At 35.7% G+C, this 12,551-nt stretch overlaps 1 protein-coding gene across 8 annotated transcripts in view; it reads right to left on the reverse strand.

Annotated features, from left to right (window-relative positions):
- The window catches only part of cntrl (centriolin), a 98,333-nt gene that overhangs the window by 22,048 nt on the left and 63,734 nt on the right, over positions 1-12,551 (reverse strand). The window lies entirely within an intron of this gene.

The raw sequence follows: 12,551 nt of genomic DNA on the forward strand, positions 1-12,551 counted from the left end.
AAGACACGCCATTGCATAGAAAGTTGAAAAAACAGCCAAAAACAGCATGATTTGGAAAGTCGAAAAAATGACCAAAAATCCAAGACTATAGTAAGGCAAAAAGTCAAAATTTGACATGTCCCAAAAAGTGCTGAAAACAGCTTGAAATAGCATAGAATACCCTGCAAAGACACGCCATAGCATAGAAAGTTGCAAAAACAGCCAAAAACAACATGATTTGGAAAGTCGAAAAAATGACAAAAAATCCAAGGCTATAGTAAGGCAAAAATGTCAAAATTTGACATGTCCCAAAAAGTGCTGAAAACAGCTTGAAATAGCATAGAATACCCTGCAAAGACACGCCATAGCATAGAAAGTTGCAAAAACAGCCAAAAACAACATGATTTGGAAAGTCGAAAAAATGACCAAAAATCCAAGGCTATAGTAAGGCAAAAAGTCAAAATTCGACATGTCCCAAAAAGTGCTGAAAACAGCTTGAAATACCTTTAAATAACCTACCAAGACACGCCATTGCATAGAAAGTTGCAAAAACAGCCAAAAACAACATGATTTGGAAAGTCGAAAAAATGACAAAAAATCCAAGGCTATAGTAAGGCAAAAAGTCAAAATTCGACATGTCCCAAAAATTGCTCAAAACAGCTTGAAATAGCATAGAATACCCTGCAAAGACACGCCATAGCATAGAAAGTTGCAAAAACAGCCAAAAACAACATGATTTGGAAAGTCGAAAAAATGACCAAAAATCCAAGGCTATAGTAAGGCAAAAAGTCAAAATTCGACATGTCCCAAAAAGTGCTGAAAACAGCTTGAAATACCTTTAAATGACCTGCAAAGACACGCCATTGCATAAAAAGTTGCAAAAAAAGCAAAAAACAGCATGATTTGGAAAGTCGAAAAAATGACCAAAAATCCAAGGCTATAGTAAGGCAAAAATGTCAAAATTCGACATGTCCCAAAAACTGCTCAAAACAGCTTGAAATACCTTTAAAGAAACTGCAGAGACAAGTCATTGCATAGAAAGTTGCAAAAATAGCCAAAAACAGCATGATTTGGAAAGTCGAAAAAATGACCAAAAATCCAAGGCTATAGTAAGGCAAAAAGTCAAAATTCGACATGTCCCAAAAAGTGCTGAAAACAGCTTGAAATACCTTTAAATAACCTACCAAGACACGCCATTGCATAGAAAGTTGCAAAAACAGCCAAAAACAACATGATTTGGAAAGTCGAAAAAATGACAAAAAATCCAAGGCTATAGTAAGGCAAAAATGTCAAAATTTGACATGTCCCAAAAAGTGCTGAAAACAGCTTTAAATACCTTTAAATGACCTGCCAAGACACGCCATTGCATAGAAAGTTGAAAAAATAGCCAAAAACAGCATGATTTGGAAAGTCGAAAAAATGACCAAAAATCCAAGACTATAGTAAGGCAAAAAGTCAAAATTTGACATGTCCCAAAAAGTGCTGAAAACAGCTTGAAATAGCATAGAATACCCTGCAAAGACACGCCATAGCATAGAAAGTTGCAAAAACAGCCAAAAACAACATAATTTGGAAAGTCGAAAAATGACCAAAAATCCAAGGCTATAGTAAGGCAAAAAGTCAAAATTCGACATGTCCCAAAAATTGCTGAAAACAGCTTGAAATAGCATAGAATACCCTGCAAAGACACGCCATAGCATAAAAAGTTGCAAAAAAAGCAAAAAACAGCATGATTTGGAAAGTCGAAAAAATGACCAAAAATCCAAGGCTATAGTAAGGCAAAAATGTCAAAATTCGACATGTCCCAAAAACTGCTCAAAACAGCTTGAAATACCTTTAAATGACCTACCAAGACACGCCATAGCATAGAAAGTTGCAAAAACAGCCAAAAACAACATGATTTGGAAAGTCGAAAAAATGACCAAAAATCCAAGGCTATAGTAAGGCAAAAAGTCAAAATTCGACATGTCCCAAAAAGTGCTGAAAACAGCTTGAAATACCTTTAAATAACCTACCAAGACACGCCATAGCATAGAAAGTTGCAAAAACAGCCAAAAACAACATGATTTGGAAAGTCGAAAAAATGACAAAAAATCCAAGGCTATAGTAAGGCAAAAATGTCAAAATTCGACATGTCCCAAAAACTGCTCAAAACAGCTTGAAATACCTTTAAATGACCTGCCAAGACACGCCATTGCATAGAAAGTTGAAAAAACAGCCAAAAACAGCATGATTTGGAAAGTCGAAAAAATGACCAAAAATCCAAGACTATAGTAAGGCAAAAAGTCAAAATTTGACATGTCCCAAAAAGTGCTGAAAACAGCTTGAAATAGCATAGAATACCCTGCAAAGACACGCCATAGCATAGAAAGTTGCAAAAACAGCCAAAAACAACATGATTTGGAAAGTCGAAAAAATGACCAAAAATCCAAGGCTATAGTAAGGCAAAAAGTCAAAATTCGACATGTCCCAAAAAGTGCTGAAAACAGCTTGAAATACCTTTAAATAACCTACCAAGACACGCCATTGCATAGAAAGTTGCAAAAACAGCCAAAAACAACATGATTTGGAAAGTCGAAAAAATGACAAAAAATCCAAGGCTATAGTAAGGCAAAAAGTCAAAATTCGACATGTCCCAAAAATTGCTCAAAACAGCTTGAAATAGCATAGAATACCCTGCAAAGACACGCCATAGCATAGAAAGTTGCAAAAACAGCCAAAAACAACATGATTTGGAAAGTCGAAAAAATGACCAAAAATCCAAGGCTATAGTAAGGCAAAAAGTCAAAATTCGACATGTCCCAAAAAGTGCTGAAAACAGCTTGAAATACCTTTAAATGACCTGCAAAGACACGCCATTGCATAAAAAGTTGCAAAAAAAGCAAAAAACAGCATGATTTGGAAAGTCGAAAAAATGACCAAAAATCCAAGGCTATAGTAAGGCAAAAATGTCAAAATTCGACATGTCCCAAAAACTGCTCAAAACAGCTTGAAATACCTTTAAAGAAACTGCAGAGACAAGTCATTGCATAGAAAGTTGAAAAAAAAGACAAAAACAGCATGATTTGAAAAGTCGAAAAAATGACAAAAAATCCAAGGCTATAGTAAGGCAAAAATGTCAAAATTCGACATGTCCCAAAAACTGCTCAAAACAGCTTGAAATACCTTTAAATGACCTACCAAGACACGCCATAGCATAGAAAGTTGCAAAAACAGCCAAAAACAGCATGATTTGGAAAGTCGAAAAAATGACCAAAAATCCAAGGCTATCGTAAGGCAAAAAGTCCAAATTCGACATGTCCCAAAAAGTGCTGAAAACAGCTTGAAATACCTTTAAATAACCTACCAAGACACGCCATTGCATAGAAAGTTGCAAAAACAGCCAAAAACAACATGATTTGGAAAGTCGAAAAAATGACCAAAAATCCAAGGCTATAGTAAGGCAAAAAGTCAAAATTCGACATGTCCCAAAAAGTGCTGAAAACAGCTTGAAATACCTTTAAATGACCTGCCAAGACACGCCATTGCATAGAAAGTTGAAAAAATAGCCAAAAACAGCATGATTTGGAAAGTCGAAAAAATGACCAAAAATCCAAGACTATAGTAAGGCAAAAAGTCAAAATTTGACATGTCCCAAAAAGTGCTGAAAACAGCTTTAAATACCTTTAAATGACCTGCCAAGACACGCCATTGCATAGAAAGTTGAAAAAATAGCCAAAAACAGCATGATTTGGAAAGTCGAAAAAATGACCAAAAATCCAAGGCTATAGTAAGGCAAAAAGTCAAAATTTGACATGTCCCAAAAAGTGCTGAAAACAGCTTGAAATAGCATAGAATACCCTGCAAAGACACGCCATAGCATAAAAAGTTGCAAAAAAAGCAAAAAACAGCATGATTTGGAAAGTCGAAAAAATGACCAAAAATCCAAGGCTATAGTAAGGCAAAAATGTCAAAATTCGACATGTCCCAAAAACTGCTCAAAACAGCTTGAAATACCTTTAAATGACCTACCAAGACACGCCATAGCATAGAAAGTTGCAAAAACAGCCAAAAACAACATGATTTGGAAAGTCGAAAAAATGACCAAAAATCCAAGGCTATAGTAAGGCAAAAAGTCAAAATTCGACATGTCCCAAAAAGTGCTGAAAACAGCTTGAAATACCTTTAAATAACCTACCAAGACACGCCATAGCATAGAAAGTTGCAAAAACAGCCAAAAACAACATGATTTGGAAAGTCGAAAAAATGACCAAAAATCCAAGGCTATAGTAAGGCAAAAAGTCAAAATTCGACATGTCCCAAAAACTGCTCAAAACAGCTTGAAATACCTTTAAAGAAACTGCAGAGACAAGTCATTGCATAGAAAGTTGCAAAAATAGCCAAAAACAGCATGATTTGGAAAGTCGAAAAAATGACCAAAAATCCAAGGCTATAGTAAGGCAAAAATGTCAAAATTCGACATGTCCCAAAAACTGCTCAAAACAGCTTGAAATACCTTTAAATGACCTACCAAGACACGCCATAGCATAGAAAGTTGCAAAAACAGCCAAAAACAGCATGATTTGGAAAGTCGAAAAAATGACCAAAAATCCAAGGCTATCGTAAGGCAAAAAGTCCAAATTCGACATGTCCCAAAAAGTGCTGAAAACAGCTTGAAATACCTTTAAATAACCTACCAAGACACGCCATTGCATAGAAAGTTGCAAAAACAGCCAAAAACAACATGATTTGGAAAGTCGAAAAAATGACCAAAAATCCAAGGCTATAGTAAGGCAAAAATGTCAAAATTCGACATGTCCCAAAAAGTGCTGAAAACAGCTTTAAATACCTTTAAATGACCTGCCAAGACACGCCATTGCATAGAAAGTTGAAAAAATAGCCAAAAACAGCATGATTTGGAAAGTCGAAAAAATGACCAAAAATCCAAGACTATAGTAAGGCAAAAAGTCAAAATTTGACATGTCCCAAAAAGTGCTGAAAACAGCTTTAAATACCTTTAAATGACCTGCCAAGACACGCCATTGCATAGAAAGTTGAAAAAACAGCCAAAAACAGCATGATTTGGAAAGTCGAAAAAATGACCAAAAATCCAAGGCTATAGTAAGGCAAAAAGTCAAAATTCGACATGTCCCAAAAAGTGCTGAAAACAGCTTGAAATACCTTTAAATGACCTGCCAAGACACGCCATTGCATAGAAAGTTGAAAAAACAGCCAAAAACAGCATGATTTGGAAAGTCGAAAAAATGACCAAAAATCCAAGACTATAGTAAGGCAAAAAGTCAAAATTTGACATGTCCCAAAAAGTGCTGAAAACAGCTTGAAATAGCATAGAATACCCTGCAAAGACACGCCATAGCATAGAAAGTTGCAAAAACAGCCAAAAACAACATGATTTGGAAAAGTCGAAAAATGACCAAAAATCCAAGGCTATAGTAAGGCAAAAAGTCAAAATTCGACATGTCCCAAAAAGTGCTGAAAACAGCTTGAAATACCTTTAAATAACCTACCAAGACACGCCATTGCATAGAAAGTTGCAAAAACAGCCAAAAACAACATGATTTGGAAAGTCGAAAAAATGACCAAAAATCCAAGGCTATAGTAAGGCAAAAAGTCAAAATTCGACATGTCCCAAAAATTGCTCAAAACAGCTTGAAATAGCATAGAATACCCTGCAAAGACACGCCATAGCATAGAAAGTTGCAAAAACAGCCAAAAACAACATGATTTGGAAAGTCGAAAAAATGACCAAAAATCCAAGGCTATAGTAAGGCAAAAAGTCAAAACTCGACATGTCCCAAAAAGTGCTGAAAACAGCTTGAAATACCTTTAAATGACCTGCAAAGACACGCCATTGCATAAAAAGTTGCAAAAAAAGCAAAAAACAGCATGATTTGGAAAGTCGAAAAAATGACCAAAAATCCAAGGCTATAGTAAGGCAAAAATGTCAAAATTCGACATGTCCCAAAAACTGCTCAAAACAGCTTGAAATACCTTTAAAGAAACTGCAGAGACAAGTCATTGCATAGAAAGTTGCAAAAATAGCCAAAAACAGCATGATTTGGAAAGTCGAAAAAATGACCAAAAATCCAAGGCTATAGTAAGGCAAAAATGTCAAAATTCGACATGTCCCAAAAACTGCTCAAAACAGCTTGAAATACCTTTAAATGACCTACCAAGACACGCCATAGCATAGAAAGTTGCAAAAACAGCCAAAAACAGCATGATTTGGAAAGTCGAAAAAATGACCAAAAATCCAAGACTATAGTAAGGCAAAAAGTCAAAATTTGACATGTCCCAAAAAGTGCTGAAAACAGCTTGAAATAGCATAGAATACCCTGCAAAGACACGCCATAGCATAGAAAGTTGCAAAAACAGCCAAAAACAACATGATTTGGAAAGTCGAAAAAATGACCAAAAATCCAAGGCTATCGTAAGGCAAAAAGTCCAAATTCGACATGTCCCAAAAAGTGCTGAAAACAGCTTGAAATACCTTTAAATAACCTACCAAGACACGCCATTGCATAGAAAGTTGCAAAAACAGCCAAAAACAACATGATTTGGAAAGTCGAAAAAATGACAAAAAATCCAAGGCTATAGTAAGGCAAAAATGTCAAAATTCGACATGTCCCAAAAAGTGCTGAAAACAGCTTTAAATACCTTTAAATGACCTGCCAAGACACGCCATTGCATAGAAAGTTGAAAAAATAGCCAAAAACAGCATGATTTGGAAAGTCGAAAAAATGACCAAAAATCCAAGACTATAGTAAGGCAAAAAGTCAAAATTTGACATGTCCCAAAAAGTGCTGAAAACAGCTTGAAATAGCATAGAATACCCTGCAAAGACACGCCATAGCATAGAAAGTTGCAAAAACAGCCAAAAACAACATGATTTGGAAAGTCGAAAAAATGACCAAAAATCCAAGGCTATAGTAAGGCAAAAAGTCAAAATTCGACATGTCCCAAAAAGTGCTGAAAACAGCTTGAAATACCTTTAAATAACCTACCAAGACACGCCATTGCATAGAAAGTTGCAAAAACAGCCAAAAACAACATGATTTGGAAAGTCGAAAAAATGACAAAAAATCCAAGGCTATAGTAAGGCAAAAATGTCAAAATTCGACATGTCCCAAAAAGTGCTGAAAACAGCTTTAAATACCTTTAAATGACCTGCCAAGACACGCCATTGCATAGAAAGTTGAAAAAATAGCCAAAAACAGCATGATTTGGAAAAGTCGAAAAATGACCAAAAATCCAAGACTATAGTAAGGCAAAAAGTCAAAATTTGACATGTCCCAAAAAGTGCTGAAAACAGCTTGAAATAGCATAGAATACCCTGCAAAGACACGCCATAGCATAGAAAGTTGCAAAAACAGCCAAAAACAACATAATTTGGAAAGTCGAAAAATGACCAAAAATCCAAGGCTATAGTAAGGCAAAAAAGTCAAAATTCGACATGTCCCAAAAACTGCTCAAAACAGCTTGAAATACCTTTAAAGAACCTGCAAAGACACGCCATTGCATAGAAAGTTGAAAAAATAGCCAAAAACAGCATGATTTGGAAAGTCGAAAAAATGACCAAAAATCCAAGGCTATAGTAAGGCAAAAAGTCAAAATTCGACATGTCCCAAAAATTGCTCAAAACAGCTTGAAATAGCATAGAATACCCTGCAAAGACACGCCATAGCATAGAAAGTTGCAAAAACAGCCAAAAACAACATGATTTGGAAAGTCGAAAAAATGACCAAAAATCCAAGGCTATAGTAAGGCAAAAAGTCAAAATTCGACATGTCCCAAAAAGTGCTGAAAACAGCTTGAAATACCTTTAAATAACCTACCAAGACACGCCATTGCATAGAAAGTTGCAAAAACAGCCAAAAACAACATGATTTGGAAAGTCGAAAAAATGACAAAAAATCCAAGGCTATAGTAAGGCAAAAATGTCAAAATTCGACATGTCCCAAAAAGTGCTGAAAACAGCTTTAAATACCTTTAAATGACCTGCCAAGACACGCCATTGCATAGAAAGTTGAAAAAATAGCCAAAAACAGCATGATTTGGAAAATCGAAAAAATGACCAAAAATCCAAGACTATAGTAAGGCAAAAATGTCAAAATTCGACATGTCCCAAAAACTGCTCAAAACAGCTTGAAATAGCATAGAATACCCTGCAAAGACACGCCATAGCATAGAAAGTTGCAAAAACAGCCAAAAACAACATGATTTGGAAAGTCGAAAAAATGACCAAAAATCCAAGGCTATAGTAAGGCAAAAAGTCAAAATTCGACATGTCCCAAAAAGTGCTGAAAACAGCTTGAAATACCTTTAAATAACCTACCAAGACACGCCATAGCATAGAAAGTTGCAAAAACAGCCAAAAACAACATGATTTGGAAAGTCGAAAAAATGACCAAAAATCCAAGGCTATAGTAAGGCAAAAATGTCAAAATTCGACATGTCCCAAAAAGTGCTGAAAACAGCTTGAAATAGCATAGAATACCCTGCAAAGACACGCCATTGCATAAAAAGTTGCAAAAACAGCCAAAAACAACATGATTTGGAAAGTCGAAAAAATGACAAAAAATCCAAGGCTATAGTAAGGCAAAAAGTCAAAATTTGACATGTCCCAAAAAGTGCTGAAAACAGCTTGAAATAGCATAGAATACCCTGCAAAGACACGCCATAGCATAGAAAGTTGCAAAAACAGCCAAAAACAACATGATTTGGAAAGTCGAAAAAATGACCAAAAATCCAAGGCTATAGTAAGGCAAAAATGTCAAAATTCGACATGTCCCAAAAACTGCTCAAAACAGCTTGAAATACCTTTAAAGAACCTGCAAAGACACGCCATTGCATAGAAAGTTGAAAAAATAGCCAAAAACAGCATGATTTGGAAAGTCGAAAAAATGACCAAAAATCCAAGGCTATAGTAAGGCAAAAAGTCAAAATTTGACATGTCCCAAAAAGTGCTGAAAACAGCTTGAAATACCTTTAAATAACCTACCAAGACACGCCATTGCATAGAAAGTTGAAAAAATAGCCAAAAACAGCATGATTTGGAAAGTCGAAAAAATGACCAAAAATCCAAGGCTATAGTAAGGCAAAAAGTCAAAATTCGACATGTCCCAAAAATTGCTCAAAACAGCTTGAAATAGCATAGAATACCCTGCAAAGACACGCCATAGCATAGAAAGTTGCAAAAACAGCCAAAAACAACATGATTTGGAAAGTCGAAAAAATGACCAAAAATCCAAGGCTATAGTAAGGCAAAAATGTCAAAATTCGACATGTCCCAAAAACTGCTCAAAACAGCTTGAAATACCTTTAAAGAACCTGCAAAGACACGCCATTGCATAGAAAGTTGAAAAAATAGCCAAAAACAGCATGATTTGGAAAGTCGAAAAAATGACCAAAAATCCAAGACTATAGTAAGGCAAAAAGTCAAAATTTGACATGTCCCAAAAAGTGCTGAAAACAGCTTGAAATACCTTTAAATAACCTACCAAGACACGCCATTGCATAGAAAGTTGAAAAAATAGCCAAAAACAGCATGATTTGGAAAGTCAAAAAAATGACCAAAAATCCAAGGCTATAGTCAGGCAAAAAGTCAAAATTTGACATGTCCCAAAAAGTGCTGAAAACAGCTTGAAATAGCATAGAATACCCTGCAAAGACACGCCATTGCATAAAAAGTTGCAAAAACAGCCAAAAACAACATGATTTGGAAAGTCGAAAAAATGACAAAAAATCCAAGGCTATAGTAAGGCAAAAAGTCAAAATTTGACATGTCCCAAAAAGTGCTGAAAACAGCTTGAAATAGCATAGAATACCCTGCAAAGACACGCCATAGCATAGAAAGTTGCAAAAACAGCCAAAAACAACATGATTTGGAAAGTCGAAAAAATGACAAAAAATCCAAGGCTATAGTAAGGCAAAAATGTCAAAATTCGACATGTCCCAAAAACCGCTCAAAACAGCTTTAAATACCTTTAAAGAACCTGCAAAGACAAGCCATTGCATAGAAAGTTGAAAAAATAGCCAAAAACAGCATGATTTGGAAAGTCGAAAAAATGACCAAAAATCCAAGACTATAGTAAGGCAAAAAGTCAAAATTTGACATGTCCCAAAAAGTGCTGAAAACAGCTTGAAATAGCATAGAATACCCTGCAAAGACACGCCATAGCATAGAAAGTTGCAAAAATAGCCAAAAACAGCATGATTTGGAAAGTCGAAAAAATGACCAAAAATCCAAGACTATAGTAAGGCAAAAATGTCAAAATTTGACATGTCCCAAAAATTGCTCAAAAAAGCTTGAAATAGCATAGAATACCCTGCCAAGACACGCCATAGCATAGAAAGTTGCAAAAACAGCCAAAAACACAAATATTTTGCAAGTCGAAAAAATGACCAAAAATCCAAGACTATAGTAAGGCAAAAATGTCAAAATTCGACATGTCCCAAAAATTGCTCAAAACAGCTTGAAATAGCATAGAATACCCTGCCAAGACACGCCATTGCATAGAAAGTTGAAAAAATAGCCAAAAACAGCATGATTTGGAAAGTCGAAAAAATGACCAAAAATCCAAGGCTATAGTAAGGCAAAAAGTCAAAATTTGACATGTCCCAAAAAGTGCTGAAAACAGCTTGAAATAGCATAGAATACCCTGCAAAGACACGCCATTGCATAGAAAGTTGCAAAAACAGCCAAAAACAACATAATTTGGAAAGTCGAAAAAATGACCAAAAATCCAAGGCTATAGTAAGGCAAAAATGTCAAAATTCGACATGTCCCAAAAACTGCTCAAAACAGCTTGAAATACCTTTAAATGACCTACCAAGATACGCCATAGCATAGAAAGTTGCAAAAACAGCCAAAAACAACATAATTTGGAAAGTCGAAAAAATGACCAAAAATCCAAGACTATAGTAAGGCAAAAATGTCAAAATTCGACATGTCCCAAAAAGTGCTGAAAACAGCTTGAAATAGCATAGAATACCCTGCAAAGACACGCCATAGCATAGAAAGTTGCAAAAACAGCCAAAAACACAAATATTTTGCAAGTCGAAAAAATGACCAAAAGTCCAAGACTATAGTAAGGCAAAAAGTCAAAATTTGACATGTCTCAAAAATTGCTCAAAACAGTTGGAAATAGCATAGAATACCCTGCAAAGACACGCCATAGCATAGAAAGTTGCAAAAACAGCCGAAAACAACATGATTTTGCAAGTCAAAAAAATGACCAAAAATCCAAGACTATAGTAAGGCAAAAATGTCAAATTTTGACATGTCCCAAAAACTGCTTGTTTCATGCTAGGCAGTGGCACAGTATTGTGTGTCGTTTTTCTCCTGTTTTCTCCCTCCTCCCTCGTGTTTTTTTTCAGGTGTAAATGACCTGAGTGTTTCCACCTGTGAAGAGGGTTGGGATGCTCATTGGTTCCCTCCACTCCGACCTGACCAATCATCTGTCGACACGGTTATCAAAAGGGATTTCCTGCAGAGTGCCGATCTCTATCTCTTTTTTTCTTTTCTGTTCTGTGCCTGAGCTGGTTGCGTGCTTTTGTGACATTAACTGTGTTGTTGCATTTGGTGAAAGGTATGTGATGAGAGGTTGTGAACATTAGGCGTACCCTTAACATTTGACACACTTAGAAATCTCTGTTAGACTAACTAGATTAAGTGATTGTTGCTCCCCCCTGTGTTTGTTCATGAAAGCTGTTAAGAGACGGGAGTTAGGTTTATGTCCCCAGTTTGTTTTCCGTGGTAGTGGTTAAGCTATTTCAGTGTTGTTGTATTCAGTTCATTTCTTTGACACAACCACCTTGTCCCATCCTCTCTCACATTTTAAGAAACTTTGTTTAGACACAAATAAATCATAAAGGTCCACTTGTACTCTGGTCTGGTCTTTCCTGGTTGTCGTGTTATCGTCCCATTGCTATAAAGGGAACGCATTGACAGCGCTCAAAACAACTGGAAGCAACAGGATCGCCAATGCAAAGACACTCCATAGCATAGAAAGTTGCAAAATTAGACAAAAACAACATAATTCGGCAAGTCGAAAAAATGACCAAAAATCCAAGATTATAGTAAGGCAAAAACTTAAAATTTGACATGTCCCAAAAACTGCTTAAAACAGCTTGAAATACCTTTAAATGACCTACCAAGATACGCCATAACATAGAAAGATGCAAAAACAATAAAAACAACATAATTTGGAAAGTCGAAAAATGACCAAAAATCAAGGCTATAGTAAGGCAAAAAGTCAAAATTTGACATGTCCCAAAAAGTGCTGAAAACAGCTTGAAATAGCATAGAATACCCTGCAAAGACACTATAGCATAGAAAGTTGAAAAAAAATAGCCAAAAACAGCATGATTTGGAAAGTCGAAAAAATGACAAAAATCCACAGGCTATAGTAAGGCAAAACTCAAAATTGACATGTCCCAAAAGTGCTGAGCAAAACAGCTTGAAATAGCATAGAATACCCTGCAAAGACACAGCCATTATGCATAGAAAGTTGAAAAAAATAGCCAAAAACAGCATGATTTGGAAAGTCGAAAAAATGACAAAAAATCCA

This window comes from Plectropomus leopardus, chromosome 4 (genome assembly GCF_026936395.1).
Source record: "Plectropomus leopardus strain MGB_pleo_1.0 chromosome 4, ASM2693639v1, whole genome shotgun sequence".
In the NCBI taxonomy this organism is placed as follows: Eukaryota; Metazoa; Chordata; class Actinopteri; order Perciformes; family Serranidae; genus Plectropomus; species Plectropomus leopardus.